Here is a 27819-nt window from a genome sequence, read left to right as displayed (position 1 = left end):
TTGCTAAACAAATCAAGCTTCCAATAAGCTATTGATGTTGATGAGAATTTATATTAGGAGAATCGTAATGTGCTGGAAATTTGATATTGCTTTCCATAGGACTTGGGAGTATTCTATAAATCATATAATTGAACCTATTAAAAAATGTATAGGTATAGTTGCCCTCTTGTGTGAACATGGTTCCATTAGCATCTCTCCATATTTCTATGCCAATAAAATAATGGTGTTCTTGCATAAATGTTCACTAACCTTTGAATTATGAAATAAGATGTCCATAGAACCAATGATGATCAAGTCAGTAACATAAAGTAGAACATGAATAATATAGTCATCATCATAAAGTATAACATGAACAATGTATTTTGAGGTAAAGTGATGGATCTACGTCTGATCTTTGAAATCTCATCATAAGAAAAATGATTGTAATTCTTGCATTCCAAGCATGGGGTGGCTGTTTCAACCCATAAAGATATTTTTGTAGATTGCAAACCTTATTTTCCACACCATTGACAGCATACCCTTGAGGTTATGTCATGCAATATCCATTGAGAAAATCATTGGTGATATCCATTTGATGTATAGGCCAATCAAAAGTGAAGCAATGGCAATCAACTGTCCTAATAATGGTCATGTTTGCAACTAGTACAAAATTCTCTTCATAATATATTCCATATCCTTGAGCATATCCCATGACAACCAATCTAGCATATTCCATATTCTGGGCCTATCCGATGACAACCAGTCTAGCATATTCCATATACCTTGGAAACCAATCTAGACTTGTACTTCTCAATTGCTTTGTTTGAGTTAGGTTGACTTTGAAGTTTGCATATCCATTTGCAACCAACAGCCTTCTTTTCATCTAGACAATAATCATGTTTGATTTTTTATGAGGGCGTTATCATCCTAATTTATGGCACACTGCCACACTCAGGAACCTTTGTTTGAATGACGTAGGTTCATCTTTCTCAATGACTTTGGCCATGAAAGCAAAGTTGCTTTTGTATGTCCACCTTTGAGGCCCTTTCTTTTCTCAAGGTGATCTTGTCAATTGTGCATTGGAAGCTACCGGAATTTTTGTGATGATTGTTGTTGTTGTAGTATCCATAGTTAGTCATACTTACCTTTACTTCGTGTAGTCACCATCAGTGAACAATATTTGGATGTTGGTAAACTAGGTTTTGAAATTACTAGTGTTGATGAAGATTTTATTGATACAAGTATGAGGCTATCTCATTAAATGAATGAGATTTCTTATCATTGTATTCCATAATTGGTATGCTTTGGATTTTTTAGTATATCCATTTGATGGGTTTAATATCTAGCTTCTTATGGAGTTCATCTAGAATATCCAAGAGAGCCAACTTCCTTCAATTGACTAACTGAAGGCTTTACACCTATGAAAGCCTCTCTAGGAGTGATTTTTTGCAAAATTTTGGACTTTTCTCATCAAATAAGTTGCAATCTCTCATGCTTTTGCCCAAATTGAACAAGGAATGCTATTTTTGTCCATCATGCATCCATTCCATTATGCTATGAATCCTTTTCTTTTAAACACTATTTTACTGAGGAATATATATGAAAGTAACCTAGCTTTAGATATAACTCATTTGATTTGTATTCTCCTCCATGTGTGTGTGTGTTTTTGTGCATGTGTGCATGCGTGTATGTGTGTGTGTGTGTGTGAGAGAGAGAGAGAGATGCATGTATGCACACATGCACGAGCATACACGCACACACACACACTAGTAGACCTTTGTAGTATATGCATATACACACTAGTCATGTATAGATGACATTGAATACGAGTCCTATTAGGTAGTCCATAATCGAGGCACACCTTCAATGGTAGGATAGACAAAGGTGGTCGAGGAGTGATGAAAGAAGGACTACTACCTTGATAAGAATTCATGACCCACGATATATATATTTTCTACATAGGCATCCTAACCCTAATACAAACCTAGGGTCGGAGACCTCCCAACTAGAGAAAAATTGAACCTCAATTGAACCAATGTTGTATATATGTATGTATGTATGTATATGTATATGTATATGTATATGTATATGGATGTATATATATGTACATGCGTGTGCGCACACACACATACACACACATAGTGCTAGGTTGATTTTTGAACTCTGAGGTTCCAGGCCTAACTAAGATAAGGCTTCCAATTTGGTAGGAGGAGGAGCTTTTGGATTCAAAGTTTGCAAATGACATGGCTCTTTACGTGGAGAGATTAGTAGTAGCAGGCCTAGAGACATCAAGGGAGCCTTGGGTATTTATTGCAAGGCTTGTAGGGCTCAAATCAACTAGACCAAATCTATTGGTTTCTTCACAAGGGTAAAGGAGGTCCAAGGGGTCTGAGACTAGTGGGCTGCCTTTGGATTTTGGTGAATTCTACAGGGGTAGATAGTAAGGTATATTGGATGCCAGGTGGGTCTTGACATCTCAGTAGAGTAGCAAATCTCTTCAATTCTAGAGAGTGTACTGTGCAAGCTCCTGTATTGAAGCTTGGCCAGTAGACTCTCCCTCATAGGTAGAGATTTAGTGGCCAACCAAGTCCTTGCCACAGCCTAGCACAAGACTATTTTGAATGATTTTATAGCAAATATATGGGGTAGCTTAGGCGCTTCGTATACAATGTCTTATAGGCCAAATTGGTTTGCATGAGGAATACCAGATCCAGAGTTGCATTGTAGATAGTGATCATGCCATAGGCACGAGGAGGCTTGGGCATCATTGATTCAGAGATGTAAGGCAGAGCCCTCTTGGGAAAGCTAGTGGTGTGGTCTCACCCCATGCACAGAGCCCTCAAAGCTCCTCCTTCAACAGGGGCTTCTAAAACACATCCCTTGCATAAGTGGTCAATGGCAACAGTCTCGTTAGTGGATGTTTTTAGAAGCCCATCTCATGGGGAAAGGCTCACCATTGATGCAAAGCCTATACACTATTTGATAGAGGTTGGCAAGAGGACTCATCTAAGCTCGATCGTGCTACAGGGAGGAGTTTGAGCATCAACCCCTTGTTTGGTACCCAACAATTCAAGATCAAGATGGTGTCATGCTTGGACAACAAACTCACATAGGTTGGGTATAGCAAGATAATGGCCTAGCTAGCTCTTTTGGGACATGGAGTAGGCTCCCTCTAAAGGTAGAGGTGTAATTCAAATTGCTCTCTCATCTCCAAGGAGGAGGGTAGGATGAGAGAGATAGATGCAGCCATTCCTAAGTCATGGTAAGCAGCACTTTAGACTTGGGTGGATAGCAAGTGGTTGGGTCAGTTTTTAAGGACAAAGGTATCTTTGAGGATTATGATCGAGCATGGTAGTGACCGAACCAATTTCTTAAAAGTGGGCTTCTCCAACTAGTGATCGAGGGAGACCCAGAGATGTGGATTTGCTTCATTGGCAAATGATTAGGGCAGTGGGCCAATTGGGCAATTAGTGGTTCATTGACTCTACTAGCATCTCGGATTAGGATGCCCCTTGGTGGCACCTTTAGCTTTTAGAGGGCCGGACACTTTGGGAGGTCCAGTGGGATTTGGTTTTGATCATTCACTCACAAAGCGAGTGGAGGAGGTGGCATTCTTTTCTTACATGACACAAATAGGACGATGGCTTCAAATGGAGGCATCATCATGGACTCCTTCAAGGGAGAGATGCTGGGCTGAGCAACAAGTGCTCTAGGAGTTCAGATATATACTTTGGTGCCTTTAGCTCTGGGAGTGCCGAACACTCTGGGAGGTCCTGTGGAATTGGTTTTGGTCATTCAAAGTAGGCCACACAAAGTGAGTGGAGGAGGTGGAATTTTTTTCTACATGACACAAATAGGACTCCTTCAAGAAGAGACACTGGGCTGAGCAATAGGTGCTCTAGGAGGTCAAATGACTTTGGTTCAACTTGTAGCCACAAAAGGTCTACTATTTCTTATAGTTGGTTATGCATGGGGGTTTACCCATGGGTCATGGCTAGAGCAGATGTGGGTGAATGGGCGATGCCACCATTGCATGGACAGTTTTGGAGATGATCTCGCACTACTTATGGAGATGTCCTAGTGCTCAAAGGATCTGGTTTGGATCCTTATAGATTGTGGCTTGGATGCAAAGGATTCAACAAGATTTCAATTTGAGTATGGCAACCTAGCTGACAGAGGGGGGAATTCCACATTGATGAGAAGGCCACATCTGTGACATTGATGAAGTCTCCCCAGCCTACAAGATACATGAACAGAGCATTCACAAGATTGAGCTACATGAGGCAACCCAACCCACTCAACATCATCCCCTCTCTTCTTTAGAGCATGGCGTGTGGGAGACAATGGCTCGCATCATGGCATGGAACATCTGCTCGCTACTGCTACAGCCTATTGATGGGCGAGCATCAGGTTCCATCCACAGCAACTCTAGTCACCATCTAGGAAGATATCATCTACACGCTACACACAACTTCAGAGGATGAGACATCAAATTCTAGAGCAATTGCCACTTCTGCAAGGCTTGGCCTGTAGGCGTTTTCTACATCTTCAGACTGTGAGAGATACGCTGGCTACATAGTCCTCCTCCTTGGTTGTTAGACCCTATTCTAGAGATTCCCTAGCCAGTGAGTTGAGTTCTCTAAAATAGGCTAGTTTTCTTTCAGCCAAAATTTTAAATTGTTTTTTCCTATAGTTAGCACCTCAGGGAGAGCTAAGCATTAATACAAAGTTCATTTTTCTAGAAAAAAAAAGTTCTAGGTTCCAATAAAATGTAAGAAAACAATCCGTCTGTGCTCAACAGATAAGATCTCGTACGCAAGAGAGAAAACATATAGTATGGAGAATCAAAAATTTGATTACTGTAGAACTGATACAATAGATGGCGCTGCCTCCTAACCGTGCACTCCTGTGAAAGAAGCTTCGATGGCGAGCTGGAAACAATAGAGGACGGAGGCTGGATGCTAAGGAATCAAGGTTGCTATAGCCAGTGATGAAATGGGCTTCACGAGCTTGCTCTTATATAGCCACCAATTGTAGTCGGTTGAGCTCAATTGGGTGACCGACCCAATCTACCCAAAATGGTCGACTGGGGGTCGGTCAGGCCACTGACCACGCGATAGAACCGGTGCGCAAAATAGAGCAACTGACCCATGGCCCACCGTTCGCCCCACAGCCATCTGGGATCATCTGGCACTCCAAACGGGCCCTGCAACCCAAGAGTGGGCTGCTCCAGGAAATGCTCCGTCTACCCTCAATGCGATCAGTCATGGGATGCCTTCCCGCACTTACATGTAGCCTAGTTAGCAGTGTGCCAACTCCGTCCAGCCATCAGGCCACATGGCCTCCATCTGGTGTCCAAACTGGACCTACCGGATAACCGAGCTACTCAAATGCCTTCTCTCATATGGGGGGCTTACAAGTAGAGTTAGCTAGTTCCCACATAGTTACATGAGAGTGGAGCATTGATATCTAACATAAGATAGTTCAATGTTTTGGGCTCTAAGAAATGGGTATTGAGTTTTGGGTTCTAGCGATAGGTCTTTGTTGTTTCGAGTTTTGGATTGATAATGATGGTTGGAAGTTGGTGAAATCGACAATTAGCCACCATCAATGGCTAGAGGAGATTACAAAAATACTATTATTTACCAATAGGTTTGGCCAAATCTTTTGGCATTTGGCTGATAGGGAGTTTCATTAAATGGTCATAATAGATGCAAGGGGCATCTTCCTTTAGCTTAGATTCTTATTATGCGAGGGTTTTGGTCCAATGGTGAGGACCAAAACTCTAGCAACTCTAGCCCTTGATGGTAGCGCTAAACATGCTTTGACTAGTCTAACATGGGAAAGTTTGCATCTTGCATGCTATGGTCTATCATAATGGCTATAACATCACTTGGAAAGTCTCATTATTCCTCCATTCTAACGAGATACTTTGCACTTCACCCTTCATCCATTTGCCTTTCATAAAGATGATGAATATTTGTGCCTCAAACTTTGAGCTCATTCGAATAAAAAGTCTTTGTTTGATCTTTTGTCTTACTGTGATAGATGAAATGAGCACAATAGAAACTTCTCAGTAGTTGAGTAGTTGGAACTGCATACCTTACTATATGACAACTTTTGGATGAGTAAGCCAGACTCTTTATCAACAACGATATAACTATGTTTCCAACGATTTTGGTGAGATTCAATATCATAGGGGCTCAATCAATTGATAGCAATCCTATAATGGAAATTGCTTGCACCACTCAGTTGTGTCTAGAATTGACACAAACATTGTGCTGAGGGTTAACTATTGAGATAAGTCGGAGGGAGATGTTTTTGGTAATTTTGATAAGAATAAGTTACCAAAAAAATTCATGATTTATTTTGCCCCACAACAGTTGTTTATTTCAGATACAAGTGATTCCTTAAACATTACATCCAAAAAAATTTCTTATGGCTTTTGTATGGGTTGTTTCTAATCTAAAGATGAAGAGTTTTAGTCACTTTTTGTGGGATTTTTTTAAAAAGATGTGAGTGATCCTTTAAAATATTCCACAAAAATTAAAGTTCCCTTGGGTGCTAAAATATTAGACATGAATGATCCTTGAGATAAGACAAAATTTGACAAATTCCTACTATTGATTCGAAGTGCAAATGGTCCCTAAAAAACCTCCCCAAAAATGGTCATTAGTGGACCCAATGCTTGCTATTTTATTTTAAACATGAGTGATCCTTTAAAATTCTATGTTCTACCGTCGCTTGACTATTTTGTTACATAAACTCGCGATTTGGTCTTCTTAATGTGGATCTTGAGAAAGCTTATGATTGGGGTAGTTGGCACTTCATGTTGCAGGTTATGAAGAAGCTCGACTTTGGCGACCGACTTTGTCTTATGACTAATGTGCTTTTTTCCAATGCTGCAGCCACAATTTTGCTCTTCACCATGATCACAGAACCTCTCCTCGGACAACTTGATGCTCATTCAACTGCTGCTGGCACTATTCGTGGCCTTCCTCTACTAAATCGAAAAACCTTTTCCTCACGGATGTTCGTTGATGACAATGCTAATTTTCTATTAGCTAATTAGCAGAATCTTGCTCAGTTTCTTCATGTGTACGAGCAATTTGCTACTCTGTTTGATTCTTGTATTAATGTTGGTAAAACGACATTGCTTTGGCTCTCATGGGACCCTATTCCTTCTTGGCTCTACTCCTATGGTTTCTCTATTGTTTGTCCATGCACTGTCATTCGTTACTTGGGTTGTCCGATCGAATTTGGTATCACACTCAAACAACGATTGGCTTCTCCAAAAGATCGAAGCTACGGGGTCATCACCTGCGCATGCCTCTCATAAGGGAAGGAAGAGTAGGAAGGGCAGCTTATGTTGTGCTGACGCGGGAGATGTAGACGAGTCAACAAGTGGAAAGACAAATGACTCTCATTGTTGATAGGGTCACATTTCTCAAGCATTGCTTATTACCTACTTTGGTTTTCGTTTGTTTGGTGTTGCCAATTTCTAATGCATGTCTTGAGAAGCTCGATCGGATGGCCAAGGATTTTCTATGGTATGGTAGACAACATTCGTTTGCTTGGCCTTTCGCTACTGCATCTCATTAATAGGGGGGTCTGGGATTAACTATTGCGACTGCACAATGCCATCGCCTATGTTGTAAGTGGGTGCTTCACTTACATACCCAGCAACCTTGGGCCATAATTGCTCGGCATCTTATGCAGATTGTTAGAGTGCTGGGTTTTCGGGGTCACTGGTAGGAATTGCTTTTCTGCCCCTTTCCTGTTAAAATACAGTCATCGAATCTTCTTTCTAGGTTGATTGGGGTTTGGAAGCATGGCTTGTGCCATTGTAGATGGCAGGGAGCATCTACATGTAATGATAACTTTTCTCTTTCTCTCTCTCTCTCTCTCTTAGCTTATGGATTAATCGGTTTCCTTTTGTGACCTCTATGCCACCTAGCACAGCGAGTCCAAGAATGTCTAGAAGGCTTTACTAGCACGGATTGGTCACTTGGTATGATGCTTGGGATGCTGGTAGACAAAATTGGTTGCCTATTGAAGTTCTTATAGCTCGTTACCATCTCACCCCTTGGAAGTCTACATTTACGTTTTCCCTTTTCATGACCGTTAGTATAGGGATATATCTGATCTTCATCTTTGGGTTAATGATAGAGGAAAACTTGTTCGCTGCTTTTTCGAGATTTCCAACAACATGATCAAGCCAGTCTTGCTCTCGAAGTCAAATCCTCGTGGCGTACTTTTGCACCTAGGGATAATGTACCTATTTGGGAGATGCGCCTTCAACGAATCTAGGTTTCAACCTTCTCCAATATTTTGAATTTTACTTTGTGGCGGCTCCTCATCGGCAAGTTTCCAACGTGTGACAGGGTCTCCAAATGGTGTTATGATGTCTCGCCATTGTGCCCATTGTGTTGGGTCTCTGTTGAGTCCCACTTTCATATTCTTTGGAGCTGCTTTGTGGTCCGCCCTCTCTAGAGAGCTGTTTTCAAGTGGTTAGTTGACTGGCATTTGTTCATTGAACCGCGTTGGAAGGTCGCTTAGTTGGGGGATCGTGGTCAAATGAGGGAGGTTCAGCAGTGTATTTCGTGCTAGGATTCACACACGTATTTTGGAGGGTTCAAAATTTCGTGGTTTTTCATTGTCAGCCTGTTGTCCCCATTTCTACATCGTAATGTGTGGATTCGAAGATGGAAAATACTAGAGTCCTTAAAGTCCTTAAAGTATGTAGTGGCAAGTCTATTGAGTTCCATTTTGTGTCCTTTGTGTTGAGCAGAGTTTAGTGTTCTACGCTCTACGCTGTAATTACCTTTTCAATTAATATGAAATATTAACCTTTTGCTCGTAAAAAACAAAAAAAGAGGAAAAGAAATTATTTTGCAGGCAAGAAAAAAGAAAGGAAAGTATAGGGGAAAGGGTCGGGGGAGGACTTTTGTGGGGGCCTTTCCCCCACATGAAGGGCCCACGAGAAGAGCTGGAAAACGACAAGTGGAAGGTTTTTATTGGTGGGTGTGTGTGGAAATGGGGTTTGATTTTGTGTGATTCAAAATGGTGGGCTGATTTGGTCTTTATGCATAAGGAGGTTAAGTTGCGTCAATGAAAGGTGCTGTATACATCTGATCGGACGGTGGAGATTCATTCTCGAGAGAAGGGGGGGACCTTAGAGGCGCTACAAATGAAGTAGAGAATATAAAGGTGCTAGTGTTTCTTTGCAAGGTGCTGAAAGTTGAGCACTTTGGAGTTGGACTTTGCTTGGCCATCGCTCAACAGCAGCCGCATCATCTTCCTCATCATCATCCTCCTCGCTACCAGCCTCAGGTGCGTTACTCCAACCCTACATTTTGCCTCAGTCCTCATCCTCGCCATCCCTGCCGGAAATTTGTCAACACTACAAGGAACATTTAGTCTTCATGCTCTCTTTCTCACACTCTTTTATATCCCCTCCCCTTCCATCGAGCTTCCTTTTCTCTCTAGCCTCGCCTCATTTTTAATTGTTTTTCATTTCCTCAACACCCAGCATTGACTCCGCGTGGCTTTTCTCGCCTTGCCCGTTTGATAATTTGCTTTGTAACAGACTGGTTGAATTTTAAGGTTCTACTCGTTTCAGCTTGCGCCAGGGGTAGGTTGTCCCTCTTTAAACTGCTGATGCCAGCACAGATGGTTATGCGATGTTGGACGGCAAGGGAAAGGCATTTCCTTATGGGAGAATTCATGACGGCTATTGCCCTTTTCGCTGCTATTATTGTATTCAGTAAGAATGCAGTACCACACAGATTTGAAAGCCTGAGGACATATGACTTATGGGAGCTATGACATCTTAGCCATAAATTCATGCGACTGTATCATTCAGCTAGAAGTATGTTTCAGTGAACGATATGAAGGCTGTGCACGTTTGAACACACGATGGGAAAGGTGTATTCATGTTTTCGTCAGTCGTATATATGTCCTCTGCTTATGTCCTTTTCTGAAAGGGAGGGGAAACGTTTAGGTGAGATAGGTTTCTCTATCCATATGTGGGTCCGTGGCGTGTTTGCAATTCATTCTATGAGGGCACATACAATGCTGTAGAGTGGAGACCATTTTAGAAGGTGTCTACAAGGATGTTTCATATTTGTGATTCTAGGAGTTTTGTTTGTTCTCTCAGAAAGAAAGGAGTTTTCTCCGTTTCTGGTTAGTTTCATTACTCGCATTTCAGTGTTTTGGGCCAGTTTTATTTCTTCCTCTAGTGAGTATCATAGTATTAAGTCATGCATACATTCTTTTATGCTGGAGGGAGACTTTATAAGTGGAATGTTCAGGAAAAAATTATCATTGTCATTAAAATACAGATTCTGCCTGCGTTTGTAAAGATTCCTGATTGTACAGAAATATTTGTAACCCTTCAAAAGTATATAACTGCCAAGAAGGTTACTTTATGTTGTTAGATATTTGCGGGGCATGAGAGTGAATATTTTAAATACAAGCCTTGCATGGTCTGTAGAATAAGAAAGAGTTCCCCGTTAGTTGATTGCAAAAATGATTATTTCATTTATGTTGCACACGCAGCTATGGCATCCTTGATAATTGGGACAATAATTGAGTAATAATTTTTATTTCCCATTTTGAGGTGCTCCATTATGAAAAGGAGCCTCTACTTCAGTGTACAAGGAATCTGATGTGGGAAAGGCATCGTTATGAGGGATGAACTCGAGGAAGAGGTTTGAGTTTGGAGAGGATTAAGTGGAAGACTGCTGAAAGACTTGGTGAAGGAAGAGTGGAATGTTGAAGTTGTGGTTTAACATTTTACACACACACACACACACACACACACATGCATGCACGCACACCCACACCCACACCCACCCACCTACCTTCATAAGACTAGAATACATCCAATCTTACAAATCAAATTTTCTTAATAGAAGAAACGAAAGAACAAAGGAAGAAGAGAGTTTCTAAGTGACTTTAGACAAAATTATGAGCAAATGAGAAAAATTAAAACTATTAGTAAAGGTGTTAGGGCCCGCGCATGACAATCTTTTTTTCATTCGACTTTAGAATAAATTATGAGTAAATAATTGATAAGCAAAGTGACGCCTATGTTCTCATCAATACTCAAGCATAAGCTGTCATCAAGGTTTTGAAGATTTCAAAATCTCTTCGGTAAGAAGACTTACCTTGTTTTGTACCCTCGGAATGAACGTTGTGTTGCGAAGAATCATTTTGAATCATGGGAGGAATGCTGTTTTATTCTGTCTTTATCCCCTCACCTCCTAGGCGATCAATGAAAGTCGTGATCTCATCAATGTAGAGCCCAAGTTGTGTTGGTGAGAAGGGGCATCCTTGCTTCACTCTGTTCGTGCTCTCAATCTAGTTTGACAGGCCTCCAGGGGCATGTATTCTCCCTTTGATTGACTCATATAAGCTCATCACTCTCAAAGAGAGAGAGAGAGGGGCGATATGATATGATATGATTGTATTAAAATCTGCTTGAAACCCTTCAGGATCTATGGGACTGATAATCAATTTAAACTAATGGTGGTTCGGTTTCATCTGGAAAATTGAAAGGAAATCGTCACAAAAGTTGCTATGTTGTGAGTTTTGCCTAGCTAGCTTGTGTGTTAGCCCGAGGACTTTGCTATGGTGTTCCAAGACTTCCTTTAGTTAAGCCTCCAGCTTTTTGGCTGGTTGTTCCAAAAGGTTTGTCAGTGTTGTCGCTATTTTGTTCCCCTGATGTCTGCATAGGCTCGACATTGTAGGAGTACGTGCTGCTCATTTTCTATCTCCCCTGTGGGGCAGATTCTTCTCTCTCGAGATTTTGGGTCTCGTCCACCTGCCCCTCTCCACTTCTTGGTCATGGGAGCTGGTCCTTATTTTGCAAATTAAACGCCTTTTGAACATTTAAATATCTCCAAGATATTTTTGCATTTCATATCCATCCATTTATAAATTTCCTGTTTGTAGAACTGTATTTTCGCCTTCGGATGTTGCCATAGTTTGTGTAATAATTTTTGCGTCACCAAATTCCTGATTTCTCCCATATCCTCTGGGATATCAGCAGCCTTTGTGCCCCATAACTCCATCCATTTCGCCCCCCCCCCCCCCCCTTGTGCCATTCAGTGGTCTTTGTAGCCTCCATTGCTTTGTGTGGTATTATGCTTGCATCCATTTTCAAGAGCTTGTTGAGGTAGAGCATGTATTGGCATAGTGCTTACCCTTCAAGAGGTATCATACCGGTATCAGCCAGTAGGATGGGATAGGGTGTTTATATGCTGGGTCCTAGTTCTCTTATGAGGAAGTGTTTGTTAGAAAATGAAATCCCACCAGAGGGTATCCCACAACGGAAGGCTGATAGATGAGCCCAGGAATTACACGCTGAAGTTTTTTACTACGGAATCAAAGTTCATACACTGTGTGTACTTCACAATGAATGATGTGTGTTGCAAGCCAGAATAGACAACGCATCCAAGACAAATATAGAAGCAACACTTATATATTTCTGTCCGTCCACAAACTGGACACAATACATGGTGGACAGCACAAGCCTCTTCCTTGCCTTGTAGAAGTGCCCTACATTGTCAGTGTGGACAGCTTCAAGGTCTTCGTATTGGTCAGTGTTGCCTCTCGGGTCTTTGGGTCTGCAATACGTGTGCACAGTGTACTCTTTAGAAGCGTTTCCGTGCTCTCTCAAAGAGTGTTATATGTATCTCTCAGTTCTCCAAGTATAAAGCAAATCCTCCCTTGATTGGGGCAGGGGGCCCTTAGTGGGTACAGGGACTTAATCGGTTGTCGACTCAATATTGAGGGCAATAGAGCAACATTTTGTCTTCTCCAGAGCATGGGGCCTTGAAATAGATCAAGATCAAGAGGAGGACCGTAAGCTCTCTATCCATTCGTTGTAGCCCTCAGCCCGTCCATACTTCGTTGTAGCCCTCAGCCCGTTCGTACGTCGTCGTGGCCCTCAGTCCATCCATCGTAGCCCTCAACCCATCATAGCTCTCAACCCATCATAGCCCTCTCTACCTAGCTCCACTCAGTCGTGTTCTCGCTCAAGCACTCCCGCTCAGGCGCTCCTTCAGCTTAGAATATCTCAGCCACTCTTCCGCTCAGCTCAACTCGTAGCTTGTGAGGAGCTTCAGGTTGTCCACAAAATCGTTGGTATTGCTGTGCCACAAGCTACAAGTTCTGGCCTGTCACATCACGTAAGCTTGCTTGCTTGCAAGGATCTTTCATCCATGAAGTTGCTGGTTCGGTTGTTGCTAGTCCCCATCTCTCCATCCATTCGCCAACACAAAGCACCTTTGACACACAGACTCATTGGCGAGAGCTTCATCAATAGCGCACGCGTTGAAGGTTCTCTTTTCGTGTTGAGATTCTGTCGCTGCTTCCGTTCGGTGAATCGAGCAAGGGGGTTTCGTTGCTGATCGTCGCTGAAGGGAAAAGTCCGTTGCTGAAGGGGAAAGTCCACGCCTTTGCTCTGGCTCCCTCTCCACCTCCGTCAACACTGTTTGCTCCCTTAAGAGTCGTTTGTTCCCTCCACCTCCGTCGGCTCCCTCTCCATACCCGTCACCCGTCATTGCCTCTACACCCCCTCCATCCCTTGGCACGCAAGCAATGGTTAGGTCACCTACCACATTAGCAGGTGACACATCACTTCCCACATCAACCATTTGTTATTAAAAAAAAAAACCGGGTTGCCTTTTCCTTCACTGTTTTGCTCAGCGTGCCTCCCACCACCCATAATTTCTCTCACTCAGCTCTCACCCCTCCTCAGCATTGCTCAGCCCCAACTCTCCTCTCCCACCTTACCATGGATGCTGAAAGACAATGCAAAACATCTTTTCTGATCACCTGAATTCAGTTTGCAAAGGAATATGCAAATGAAGCATTTTAGTAAAATGAATACATTTAAGTAGATGAATGTATGTAATGACTAAGGATGAAGCTATTGGTGCAAACATCTTTCGATATTTGAATGGCTTAAGGTTAAGTTGATGTTCTTCTATGTTGGCATTAATTTTAAAGTGGCACGTAGATGCACGCAGCCTTTATGATGTCTCATACCAGCCCGCCCGAGATCTCTCTCACTCACTCCACCCCACCACCTGCACCTTGATCACTAGAGGCGGTGTCAAGGACGCGGCACTTAAACTTCACAATGGTCGAGCAAAAGATCATGAAGGGAATTTGTTGCATATGGGATTGATATCCTAGCTCCGATCCTAGCTAAGTTTTTAAATGATGCAGTTTGCCTTGGCTTCCCAGGTGCCTGGACCCTTAACACTATAACTCCTATTAACAAGGCAGGGGATCCCATGAACCCATGAAACTATAGGACTATTATGATTGGACATGTCATGTCCAAGATTTACTTTGCCTTGGCTTCCCATGTGCTTGGACCCTTAACACTATCACTCCTATTTACAAGGCAGGGGATCCCACGAACCCATGAAACTATAGGACTATTATGATTGGACATGTCATGTCCAAGATTTATGCATCAGTACTTGACACAGAGGTTAGCCGGTTTGCAGAGATGCATGGACTCAGAGCAGAGGTGCAGGCAGGATTCTGATGGGACCATGGGACCCTGGATCATGTGCTTACACTTTGGAGCATCATAGAGGAGGCCAGATCACGAAAGCAGAAGGTATATTGCTGCTTTGTGGACTTCCGCAAAGCCTTTGACATGGTCCCACGGGCTCGCCTCATTAGGCACCTATAGGAGCTGGGGTATGACCAGGAGATTATACGGGCTATTATGGCACTCTATGAGAGAGTCTCAGGATGATTTTGGACAGGTGTTGGATGGACAGATGAGATTATGAGCACCATTGGTGTCAAACAAGGTTGCCCGCTGTCATCAACCTTGTTTGGTCTCTACATAGACGAGCTCGAGACCTCTATGATGACATTAGGGGGGGCTGGTTGCTCTCTTGCCGGTACCTTGGTTTAGATCCTCCTATATGTAGATGATGTGGTAATGATGTGCTCTCCCGAGGGGCTCTAGAGACACTTGGACTTTTGTGAGTCGCACGATCTGAAGGTCAACCTTGGCATTTCCACGTGGAGTGATGATGTGGCACCTAGTGGATGAGGCTACAACGTGGTAGATTAGGGTTGCTAGATGACCAAAACGTGACCACTTCATTAACCTGGGTCCATTTAACTTGATCGAGGTATAACCTTATCTACCATGTGGCAAAGTGAGAGAGTAGAGAGAGAAGAAGAATTCAGTAGAGCGATGAGAAGCAGCAATGAAGCAAATGACAATGCAACAATGTAGATGATTTCAGGGGCCTATATGGAGAGGCTAAGGCACTATGAGCTTGTGATCATGATTTAATCTTTTCTTGGAGCGAGGTTTGACAGTGTTGGAGCCGTTGCAAGTGTCAAGATTCCGTGTTGTGTTTGAGACTATGAAGCTGTTGGTTGGGCTTTGTATCTGTGGAGACGATTGCAGTTATGTTGGAGATGTTGTTGGCTGGAACTTGAAGCTCAGTGAGTTGAAGAGAAAACAAGGTTATGATCTTCAACACATCTCGAGCAATCATGCACATGGAGCAGTTCACTTTCGATGGGGAGCCGGTTTAGATTGTCTCCTAGTATACCTACTTAGGTGTTGTTTTCTTTGGTCCAATCTTCACGATGAGACTGGTGATGCAGGCCTGCTTGAGTTGAGGCTACGCCTCACTTGCTCGATTGGAGAGACAGTGCTTCCATTCACATTTTCAGGACCCTCGGACCAAGGCTCTTCTATTTGACTCCTTGGCTTGACCATCGGGCATGTATGGCAGCCCTTGTTGGGGGTTAGACCTCTCAGACACAGAGTGGGCTTGAGTAGAGTGATTACAGATCCTCTTGCTCTCATGGATGATCCGGGGCAAGCCATCAGTGCCGCACCATGTCATCCAAGTTGAGCTCGGAGCTACCCCTTTGCAGCTAGATGCCGCCTTCTAGACTATCACCTATCTCCATTGTGTCAGACAGTATGCATCCTGCACATCGAAACGATGTAGGTTACCATGGCTGGCTCTGACATCATCCATGAGTCTCACAGTTGGAGGAGATGAGAGGGGTTGGTATGCATAGACACGAAGGTGGTTTGCGAGACTGGGACTTCACATTGACAGGTTGCCCCCTTTCCAGTACAGCTTAGAAGCTCCATCTATCCCATTGGGGTACCACAAGGTGAACCAGGTCATTTGAGAGGACCTCCTATAGCTACACACTTTCAGGACTTGGTTTCATTATCCCCCCAGAGTACACGCAGGTCCATGTACCGCACTCATTGAGGATCGTCAGCGGGCAGTTTCGAGTGTCATCGCATCGACTCTGTATCGAGAGTGGATGAGTTGAGGGGATCCCCAGGGAGGCCGCATATGCACATTGTGTGATTGACAGAAGATCGAGTCTGAGGAGCACTTCGTATGCAAATGCCCTGTGTACCATGAGATGCGTGGCCGATATCACTGCCTCTTCAAAGTTGGTTTGGGCCCCTCACCAAGCTTCTTACATACCCAGACCAGAGGTGTCTTGCTGCCTTCCTTCACAAGGTACTTCAGCTTTGAGAGCTTCTACTCAAGGTGCGGAGATAGGCTTCTTACACACAATCCAATCTCTCTCAGAGCAGGATTATTGAGTTTTTCCACTCAAACCGTAAGGACCAAACAGCCCATGTCGGGAGACACAGCAGAGACCTAGAGTCCGAGACACACGACACTCGACAGCAGACGGACATGCAGATTACACTTGGGGACCTCCCCTCCTTGTTCAGACTTGGAGCACGGCCCACAGGAGTTACAGTAGCTTTGGTTAGGAGCAGGGTCATTGCCAGGAGATCGAGACAGACGGCAGTGCTCCATCATGGTGATAGGACAAAATTTGTATCAAGTTTTTGAGCACTAATATAGTTGTGGGTAGGCACATAGTTGTACACATCTAGGGTAGGTGTGGGCTTTTGGCATTTGTGGATTTTTCTTTCACAAGCATGATGGACTAATCTATAGTTTTTTGAGACAGTAAAGTATGTTTTGCAGGGACTTCATGGGAGATGATGGAATGCAATGTGGTTGTACCAGACTTTCAGAGCAAGGGTGTCGAGTGTGTGGTCAAGTGAAATGTTTTTGGGGTCATGTAAAGTCAAGTCATGAAGGGTTTTTAAATATTTTCCTGAGTCAATGTGCACTTGCATGTCACGGGAATTGGATATGTTTTGGTGCCCATGTCAAGGGGCTTTTCATGTGTGTGTACAGGGGTGCATGCAAGCTTTAATGTGCATGCTAATGTGTGTGGGAATTGTGTGACTAAAGGTCCAAAATGTGCATTTAATGTGCCTTGGGGGGATATTTGCATTTTTTAAGGAGAGTGGTAAAATGTCACTGATGAGGTGACAAATTAGGCTGAGGTGGCTGGACTGATTGGGACAGCATCCTGCTCATGCAAAGGTGGCTACGTAGCAAGGAATGTAGAGCGTCTGGATTGCGATGGATCACGTGTACAGAAATCTATAATTTCTATAGAAAAGAGGAAGCGGCGCACGTAACTAGGGGTCTCGTAGATGAAAGCGAAAGGCTAAGCGCCCATTAAAAAAAAGGCCTACATAGGTGATGGGATGGGGATTCCCGACTGCATGCTTGGCACAAATGGACACTAGGTGCTTGGTGAAGGTGAGCTCGGTGGTGTAAGTGGCACTTACTGAAGTCCTGTAGAATTTTGGCCGTGTGTTGATAGTGCGGTTGAAGGAGAGGATCTTGGGCGATTGAGTTTGTGAGCTCCATGAAATCTAAGAGCATGGGCTGACTGTTATTCGGGGTACACGTTCGCTTCAAGGCTGACAGCATGGAGGCTTTGGCCGAGCAAGTGCCCGGTGATGCTGAGGAGACCTTGGCGCTGAAGATCTCCAGAGATAGCGATCTGTTTGTAGTTGGCTGAGCAAGGCTACCTTACAGGCAGGACCATCGTCCTTTGCACGTGAGCTGATACGAGGTATGTATGGGCTGGTTTAAATCATCTGAAGGACTGTTGGCGATGTGAAGTATGAGCGTGGAGTACTCTGTGGGCAGGAGAAGAATACATACGTTGGAAGTGGGTTTGTTATGCAGAGATGGTTGATGCGACCTGATTTGCCAGTCCCTTTCACTCTTGGGTCGCTGACTGCAGCTTTGGGGAGAGTTACGTGCTGTTGTCCTTGATGGAAGCTTAGGAGTGTGGGCTGTGGGTTCATAGTATTCTGAGGCTGACTGTTCTCTGAGTTTTGGGGGGAAGTTCAGTTCTAAGTTAGCTGTTTCGGGCTGTGTAGTCTTTTGGCTCTCTTTGAGTCTGTGTGATCCATGTTCAGTCAATTTTTGTGGGGGTTTGTCTCGGTGCCTAATACAAAGACACATGCTTTGGAACCTGGTTCATAAGCTCATCATCTACGAGCCCACATTGCAGCTGATCCCTATGAAGTCTCAGCTATCTAATGTGGTGAAGTACATAATTCCTGATTGTCTTTCCTTTTTTTTCCTTATCATCTTTTTGGCGATCCTGCTGGGGACAGGAGGAGTTTTGAATTGAGATTGGGTACTCAAGACAGAACGGCCCAGAAGATTGGCTGGGGAATGTTGCTTGAATTTCTGTGTGGTTAGGGATTGAAACTATGAAGACAAAGCCTCGCATGAGAGTGATTCATTATGAGTTATGTGGGGAGTGTGGACACAGGAGAGATAGATGCCTTGATGTTGAACTTCGGGTGATACGTCTCCGTGCTAAGGTTCAAAAGGCTTTGAAAGTGATTGCTCTTAGGCAGAAGAATGCTAGTCAGATGCAGGGTAAGTTTGTTTCAGTAGAGTGATCATTTTGTTTTCTTCCCAGAAGAGGTTGGGTGGTATTTTTGGTTGGAAGTGTGTTTGAGATAAGGTAGTCAAGAGGAGAGATGGCTCATGAATTTCCTCGATTTCACGGGTTGCCCAATGAAGACCCAGAGAGGTTTTTAGAGTGCTTGGAGTTCACAGCTCTTATTAAAGACAAGAATGCTCCAGAAGTCCTTCTTCAGATTCTATCCTTTTGTCTGTTGGGAGAAGCGAGAACTTGGCTGCAGACTTTCTCTGCAAGGATCCGTGATGATCAGGGTGCTCACAGAAACCGGACTTATCCAGAGGTGAGGACAGCTTTCCTGGATAGGTTTATGTGTGTCAGAGATCGTGATGGCATTTGGAGAGAGCTATGTTTATTGCAGCAACATGCAACTCAGCTAGTGGATGAGTATGTCGGTAAGTTCATTGTGTTGTGGAATAAATGGCAGGTGGCCTTATTATTTGAAGTTCCTCCCAGAGTCATAAAAAAGGATAGGTTTGTTGCTGGTTTGAAGCCGGAGATTAGGATAAAGATTGAATGTAAAGAGCTGGTCACTTATGAGGATGCTCTCAGATAAGCAAAAGAGAAGGAGAGGAAGCAGATAAGATTGTCACAAATGATGCAAGAGATGCCAATGGTTTAGCATGTGCCTGAAATTATCTTTCATGTGAAGCTAGAAATACAGAAGCCTGAAGTGAGGAAGGAGGAGAATATAAAAGAAGAAATTCATGAAATGTCGGAGCTTATGAAGAGTTTGAGTTTGAATTTGATGAACGATAGGGGAAGAGGTAGGTCATCGGGTGGTTATGGCAGAGGCAGCATGCCTTCTTTAAATAATCCAGGCCCGTGGCAGGCAGGACGAGGTCAAGGGTCATTTGCGCCTTGTGTCGAGTGCTTTAATTGTGGAGAGTGGGGACATTACAGCATGCACTGTGATAAGCCTCCTCGTGCTGGAGGTGATGTTTATCCATTGCCAACAGGGTTGAATAATAGGGTGAATGATCATAGTGTAGAAGTAAAAGATGCAGGTCAGCCTAGTGCCTTTGGATTCCGTAAAGCCACTGCAGAAGAGAAAGGGAAAGGTAAGGTAGTTACATTTGGCTTGTTGGAGTTGGAGGAAGTTAAAGATGTCATGCCATTAGGGAAGAGAGATAGAGAAGAGGAGGTTGGTCTGAGTGCAAAGAAGGGGAAGCAGTCTGAGGAGATGATGACCTACTAAAAGAAGAAAAGCAGGAAGCCCAGAGGGAAGTACAGAACTGCAGATTATCCCATGGGGAAGGAGCAAGGAGATTATGATTTGGTGGAAGATCTTTCAGGGAGGAAACCGGACATTACATTTGTCCAAATGATTGGTCTATGCCCAAAGCTTAAAAAACAATGGAGGTGGGTTGTAAATCCAGCAAAGAAGAACTCTTATAAAGGTACAATTAAGCTGATGTTTGTCTCAGAGTTGCCAGATCTTTTACTTGCTGTAGAAGCCTGGCATAAAGGAAAGGGTTTTGGAGAGGCCTACATAGATGGGGGTGCACAGATTTGTGTAATTACTCAGGCTTGTGTGGAGAGATTAGGACTGAAGATATCCTGCTCCTGTAGTTATCGCATCAGAATGGCAAACCACTCCAAGGTAAAGACTTTAGGGATAGTACTTGGCCTGGAGGTTGAGGCATTCAATGTTTCATGTTGAGTGGATTTGCGGGGTTGGGAGCCTATCCTTTGATTCTTGGAAGGCCGTGGTTGAGGAAGGTAGGTGCAATTCAAAATTGGCAGAGAGGAATCTTTTCTATACATACGAATGGGAAGAAATTTAATTTTGATATGGTAAGCAGGGCTGAAGTTTCAGATTCAGCAAGTGAAGAGGAAGAGAGAAGTGAAAGCAGCAGTGAGGATGAGAGCTCGGTGACTTCAGAAAGTGATGAAGGAACAATAATAGCATTGGTGGATTTGGTAGATGAGGATTCACAGGTAGATTTTGTGGGGGCAGCAGGGTTCGGTGAGGAAGAGGTGGATAGGTTCGAGGTTATTGAGGATTTAATGCAGCCCAAATGTTCTCAAGAATCAACCCAGGTGTTGATTGAGCAATCATTGAATCCTGATCTCAATGTTGAGGAGAAAGAAGAATATTTGAAGATGTTGCAAAAATACCCCAATTTGTTTATCACCTCTTATGAGGAGATCCTAAGTGCAAGAACCAGATGCAAGCGTCAGGACCGAAGCTCCATGCAGGTCCAGGTACCAAAGATAAGGGAGCTAATCAAGTTTCGATGACAGGTATTTCTGTAAATGTCATTACGTGCCCACTTTCTTGTAATTGCACTTTTAATAATTCGTTATTTGGTTCCCATGATTTTTTTTGCAATTATGGAGAAGTTAGGGACCAAAGAGTTCACATTCTCTTTGACTCGGGCAGATCTCACAATTTTACTAATTACAAACTTGTGTATTGAACAAGGCTTTTGAAACATTGAAGTTAACTATCAAGGAAGCACCCATTCTTGCATTACCCGATCCTACCTGGCCTTATGTTTTAGAGGCCGATGCGAGTGATTTTGTAATTGGGGCAGCTTTATTCCGAGAGGGCAGACCTGTAGCTTTTGAGAGTAAGAAGCTAGATGACACCCAATATCATTGGCCCACACTAGAAAAAGAACTCTATGCAGTTGTGTATGCTCTGAAGGTTTGGAGATACTACTTGTATGGTTCGAAGTTTCTTGTATTGGACTGATCACCAGTTAATCAAGTATGTGTGTGAGGGGTTTGAATTGAGGGGATGAAAGGCTAGAAGGGTAGAATTAATGCAAGATTTTGATTTTAAAATACGTTATTGAAAGGGTTCGTTGAATAGTGTGGCAGATGTCTTAAGTCGAGTCAAGTTTGTAAATGCTATGTCATTTATGGAAATGTCCTCAAACCTATTTCAATCCTTGAGAGGGCTTTGCGCAACTGATAGTCATTTTAGTTCTTATTATTGGCAAAAAGTTCAGGATGGGAGCTCCATGGTTGACCAAGACTCAGGGATTGTGCCACCTACAGTACAGGTGGCGGGAGGTAAGTGGATGATCAAGAACAGCTTGCTGTTTAAAGGGAAGCCTCTGAGGATTGAGCTAAAGGAAGGTACCAAACGTGTTTTTCAGAAAATATGGAGATTAAGCCCGGAACAGAGAGATGTGCTGAAGGAAGAGGTAGATAAGCTTCTCAAGGCAGGAATAATTTATCCTGTAGTTCACTCTAATTGGATAAGTCGTGTGGTCATAGTGCCAAAAGGTGTAGACAAATGGAGACTCTGTGTTGATTACAAACCTCTGAATGCAGTAACAAAGAGAAACCACTATCCTCTGTCTTTTTTGGATGATATTCTTGATAAGTGGCAGGTCATGAAATGTACAGCTTGTGTGACAGATATTCAGGGTACTTCCAGATAGCCATAGCCTAGGAAGATCAAATCAATACTACTTTCATTACCCCCTAGGGCTGTTTTTGTTATAGGAAAATGTCTTTTGGAGTTACCAACGGCCCCTCGCACTATCAGGAGAATTCAGATCTGATTTTATCACCTTACTTGGATAAATTTTGTAAAATGTTTATTGATGACATCTGTGTCTACAATGGAAGAAGGGAGCACTGTGGCAAGCTGGATCAGGTATTCTATGAGATCCTAAGAAGACTCAGTTAGCTCAAACCAGCATTATTGGGGCATATTGTATCTGAGAACGGGATTGAGCCGGATCCAGGTAAAGTGAAAGCTTTAGTTATGCTGTCCTTTGCTGAGAATACCAAGCAGTTGCATACCTTTCTCCAGAAGGTGAAGTATCTGTCGCGATTTATTCATATGTTATCTCAGATTTTGTATCCTCTTCAGCAGGTAGTAAAATCTGAGTCTCTGAAATGGACGGGAGAGAGTGAAGAGGTGTTTGAGGCAGTTAAGGAATCCTTGAATCATGTTTCAAGTGTAAAGCCACCAGATTATTCCAGGACTTTTTATGTGAATCCATCTGTAGGACCAGATGCTATTGGTGCTATTCTTTTGCAGCAGGGAGAGGGTTCCAGATATATGAGGCCAGTCTATTATGCCAGCAGTGTGAAGAGTGAAGTAGAGAGGAAGTATTCAGCGGCTGAATTGGTCCTGGCTAGCTTCTTGTATGCTTGTAGGAGATTTCGGTCTTATCTATTGTCCAGACCTTTTGTGGTTCTCACCTCATGTTCACTATTGCCTCATATGTTGAATAGTACAAACATCTCCAGGAGCATGATTAAATGGATAGTAGAGTTATAGGAGTACTCTTTTACCTTCTTGGTTGAGAACTCTACCAGAGCTTCCTTGGTTGATCTCCTCACCTATAAGGAAGGACCTATTTTAGTTGAAGATGTGGAGAAGAACACTGACATGAATGAAGAAAAAGTACTAGAGGATGCATTTGTTTTACACTTTGATGGATCTTACAAAAAAAGTTTAAATAAAAGTACAGGAGGAATTGTCATTTATGATCCTAGGAAAGGAGATTCGGAAAATAGGAATACTGCTCGAAGCCAGCAGTAATAATGAAGCTGAATATGCAGCCCTCTTCGAAGGTTTGAAAGTATGCATTAGTCTGGGTATAAAGAGACTCATGATTAAGGGAGATGCTCTATTGGTTGGATAAGCGCGGTGAAGAAACTGTTAAATCGATTGGATGGCTGGACACTCCAACATATTGAAAGAGGTAAGAATGTAAATGCCCATGATGCTGCACAGGAAATTACAGCAGCTTATGTTGATGCAATAGGAGTGCAGGAGCCCTTATACAAAGGAAGGGAGACCTAGGCTTGTGAGAAAAGCTTCCTGTTAACTGGTAAAGTGCTTGAAGAAGTTCCGAAACAAAGAAAATACAGATTTATTAAAAGCTGTACTTATTATTGTCTGATAGATGATGTTCTTTACATGAAAGGGGCTGATCTGGTGCTCAGAAGAATTCCCTGGCATGAGGAAGTTTTTCATATTCTACAAGCTAATCATGAGGGAGTATGTGGAGGACATTTTGCATTCAAAATCATGCTGAGGAAAATACTTACAGAAGGGTATGTGTGGCCATCCCTTCAGAGAGACATAAGACATGGGTGCAGGTCATGCCTACAGTGTCAGCAGATGAGTAAGAGGCTCTTACATCGAGAACTCAGAAATATCATGCTTGCTTATAATATTTTTGGGAAATGGGGAATAGATGCCATCGGTCCTCTAGCCATGACAGCCAGGGGAAATTGTTATGTATTGACAACTGTGGATTATTTGACGAGATGGGCTGAAGCACGAGCAATACGGGCTGTCAATGCGAAATCTGTATGTAAATTTGTGTATGAGGATATCTGCTGTAGATTTGGCATGCCACTGGAGCTGCTTTCTGATAGAGGTCCAAGTTTCAGGAGTGAAATGATGGATTTATTATGTGGTAAGCTGAAGATTAAACACAGATATGCAAGTCCCTATTATCCCCAATGTAATGGGATCAATGAAAAATTTAATGTTGTGTGTACTAATATCATGGGAAAGATCATAAGAATATATGAGAAGGAGTGGGACCTTGCTTTGCACTGGGCTTTATGGGCTTATAGAGTTGCAGTAAAAGAAGGCACTCAGTTTTCACCATTTCATCTTGTTTACGGGAAAGAAGCTCTATTACCCTTGGAAGTAGAAATTCCTGCATTACAGATGTTAATGAAGATAAATGAGGATTCAAATTCTACTTCCCAAAACTGATTATTGGATTTGCAGGAAGCACAACTAGACGGACAAAAGGCGGTGGAACATTACTTTAATTCAGGAGGTGAATCAGAAGAGAGCAAACAGGAAATTCAGGGATAAGAAAATCGAGGAGGGTGATCTAGTTTTGAGATACAACAATAGTTTGGATTCTACCTTCAAGAAGAAATTTATGACCAAATGGGATGGACCTTTTCGTGTGACGAAGAAATTAAAACTTGAGAATTTGGATGATCAGCAGCATAATTATAGAGTCAATGGCTTCAGACTAAAGAAATACTTTCATAGGATGATGAGTGTGGGCAGCTGTGGACCTACTGTGATGAAATCAGACAAGCCGGAAGACCTCATGGATGAGGATATCTCTGAAGAAATGCAAATCTTATATACCCCTATCTGCAAGACATGAATGTCTGCAGACTTGGGGATGGGCAAAATGATAGGACAAAATCTGTATTAAGTTTTTGAGCATTGTATATAGCTGTGGGTAGGCACATAGTTGTACACATCTAGGGTAGGTGTGGGCTTTTGGCATTTGTGGATGTTTCTTTCACAAGCATGATGGACTAATGTATAGTTTTTTTAAGACAATAAAGTATGTTTTGCAGGGACTTTATGGGAGATGATGGAATGCAATGTGGTTGTACCAGACTTCCAGAGCAAGGGTGTCCAGTGTGTGGTCAAGTGAAATGTTTTTGGGGTCATGTAAAGTCAAGTCATGAAGGGTTTTTTAATATTTTCCTGAGTCAATGTGCACTTGCATGTTACGGGAATTTGATATGTTTTGGTGCCCACGTCAAGGAGCTTTTCATGTGTGTGTACAGGGGTGCATGCAAGCTTTAATGTGCATGCTAATGTGTGTGGGAATTGTGTGACTAAAGGTCCAAAATGTGCATTTAATGTGCCTTGGGGGGATATTTGCATTTTTTAAATGGGAGAGTGGTAAAATGTCACTGATGAGGTGACAAATTAGGCTGAGGTGGCTGGACTGATTGGGAAGGTATCCTGCTTATGGAAAGGTGGCTACGTAGCAAGGAATGTAGAGCATCTGGATTGCGATCGATCACGTGTAGAGAACTCTAGAATTTTTGAAGAAAAGAGGAAGCGACGCACGTAACTAGGGTCTCGTAGATGAAAGCGAAAGGCTAAGCGCCCATCAAAAAAAAGGCCTACATACGTGATGGGATGGGGATTTCCGACTGCATGCTTGGCACAAATGGACACTAGGTGCTTGGTGAAGATGAGCTCGGTGGTGTAAGTGGCACTTACTGAAGTCCTGAAGAATTTTGGCCGTGTGTTGATAGTGCGGTTGAAGGAGAGGATCTTGGGCGATTGAGTTTGTGAGCTCCACGAAATCTAAGAGCATGGGCTGACTGTTATTCGGGGTACATGTTCGCTTCAAGGCTGACAGCAGGGAGGCTTTGGCCAAGCAAGTGCCCGGTGATGCTGAGGAGACCTTGGCGCTGAAGATCTCCAGAGATAGCGATCTGTTTGTAGTTGGCTGAGCAAGGCTACCTTACAGGCAGGACCATCGTCATTTGCACGTGAGCTGATACGAGGTATGTATGGGCTGGTTTAAATCATCTGAAGGACTGTTGGCGATGTGAAGTATGAGCGTGGAGTACTCTGTGGGAAGGAGAAGAATACATACATTGGAAGTGGGTTTGTAATTCAGAGATGGTTGATGCGACCTGATTTGCCAGTCCCTTTCACTCTTGGGTCGTGACTGCAGCTTTGGGGAGAGTTACGTGCTGTTGTCCTTGATGGAAGCTTAGGAGTGTGGGCTGTGGGTTCATAGTATTCTGAGGCTGACTGTTCTCTGAGTTTTGGGGGGAAGTTCAGTTCTAAGTTTATCTGTTTCGGGCTGTGTAGTCTTTTGGCTCTCTTTGAGTTTGTGTGATCCATGTTCAGTCAGTTTTTGTGGGGGTTTGTCTCGGTGCCTAATACAAAGACACATGCTCTGGAACCTGGTTCATAAGGTCATCATCTACGAGCCCACATTGCAGCTGATCCCTATGAAGTCTCAGCTATGTGACGTGGTGAAGTACATAATTCCTGATCGTCTTTCCTTTTTTTTCCTTATCAGCAGGTTACACATCATCACGATCTCGATCTTCCCTCGAGTCCCGTTGACACCTACACCATCATGAGGTCACATTGTACACATTGTACTTATGTGGATGATGTTGATGACACCACTGATGCTATATGACTATGTATTTTTTAGGACTTAGCATTCAGCATGGGTGATGATGCTCGCTCAGTAGTTCCACCTTCTGCTTGTTTGTATCAGATTTTTATTGGCCTCATAGACCCATCGTCTTTTGTAGACTTTAATAAACTTTCTTTCTTTCTACACTCATCTCCTTTCTCTCTCTATGGTGCATAATGCCAATTCGTCGCTAAAGGTTTAAAGAAGGTCTTGCTGTGATTACATGATCATATTACCGTTGCATGTTACAACTAGTATCTTCGTAGATAGTTTGCAATGTCTTCTTGGATTTAATGATATCCAATGAGATGGTGATGAGGGTGCTGTCGGGGGAACCTAAGGGCCTACCATCACAAAACTGTAGCGGGCACCCTAGATGTTCTAGGAAGTGTGCTTGGTGCGCATGAAAGACAAGACTATGCGCAATGGCGAAGCAGTCTCACTGTTAGTGTAGATCATGGTAGAATGGGCTTGGCTGACATCAAGATCGGCAAGTAAATTCTGGAGCCAAACACAATCTATTTGCAGCTGTGAAGCTGCCTTGTACTCAGCCTCACATCTTGAAGTATGCTTCTTGCTGAACCAAGAAATGCATGAAGAGCCAAAAGCTTGAAGTAGTTGCCACTGTGAGACACCCCGGTGTGGAAAACAACCAGGCTAGTCACTGTCCATGAAGGCATGCGTAACCAGTGAAGATTTATCATCATATATGCTGCGTGCCTTTCAAGTATCGGAAGACTGGTTTCACTACTTGGCGATGCTGTGTGCTGGGCTTGTGCATGAACTTGCTTAACTAAGACACTGCATACTCCAGATCAGGCCTGGTGTGACATAAAGAGATAAGGCAGTCCACAGGCTGCTGGTAAAGGGTAGCATCAAATGGGTCACTCCTATCCTGAGAGGAGAAATGAAAGGCAGGCTTCAATGGTGTGGAAATCGGCTTACAATACTCGAACTGGAAGCGCTGTCTGGTGTATTTGGATTGGCTCATCTATGCCACCCTCAAAACTAGCAAATTGGATGCCAAGATAGTAATGCAACCTGCGCATATCTGTCATGGCAATTG

The 27819-nt window shown here is 43.2% G+C and overlaps 1 protein-coding gene across 1 annotated transcript in view; it reads left to right on the top strand.

Annotated features, from left to right (window-relative positions):
- Nucleotides 1-9229: 9229 nt before the first annotated feature.
- Nucleotides 9230-27819, top strand: part of LOC147890512 (mitochondrial outer membrane protein porin of 36 kDa-like) — a 103222-nt gene continuing 84632 nt past the window's right edge. The window contains exon 1 of the mRNA XM_087390907.1: nt 9230-9312. The gene's annotated coding sequence lies outside the window, so the exon portion shown is untranslated. The remainder of the gene's footprint in view (nt 9313-27819) is intronic.

This window comes from Dipteris shenzhenensis, chromosome 19 (genome assembly GCF_047967505.1).
Source record: "Dipteris shenzhenensis isolate YYH24624 ecotype China chromosome 19, Dip_SZ_1.0, whole genome shotgun sequence".
NCBI classification, from domain to species: Eukaryota; Viridiplantae; Streptophyta; class Polypodiopsida; order Gleicheniales; family Dipteridaceae; genus Dipteris; species Dipteris shenzhenensis.
This window is presented reverse-complemented; position numbering and strand designations above follow the sequence as displayed.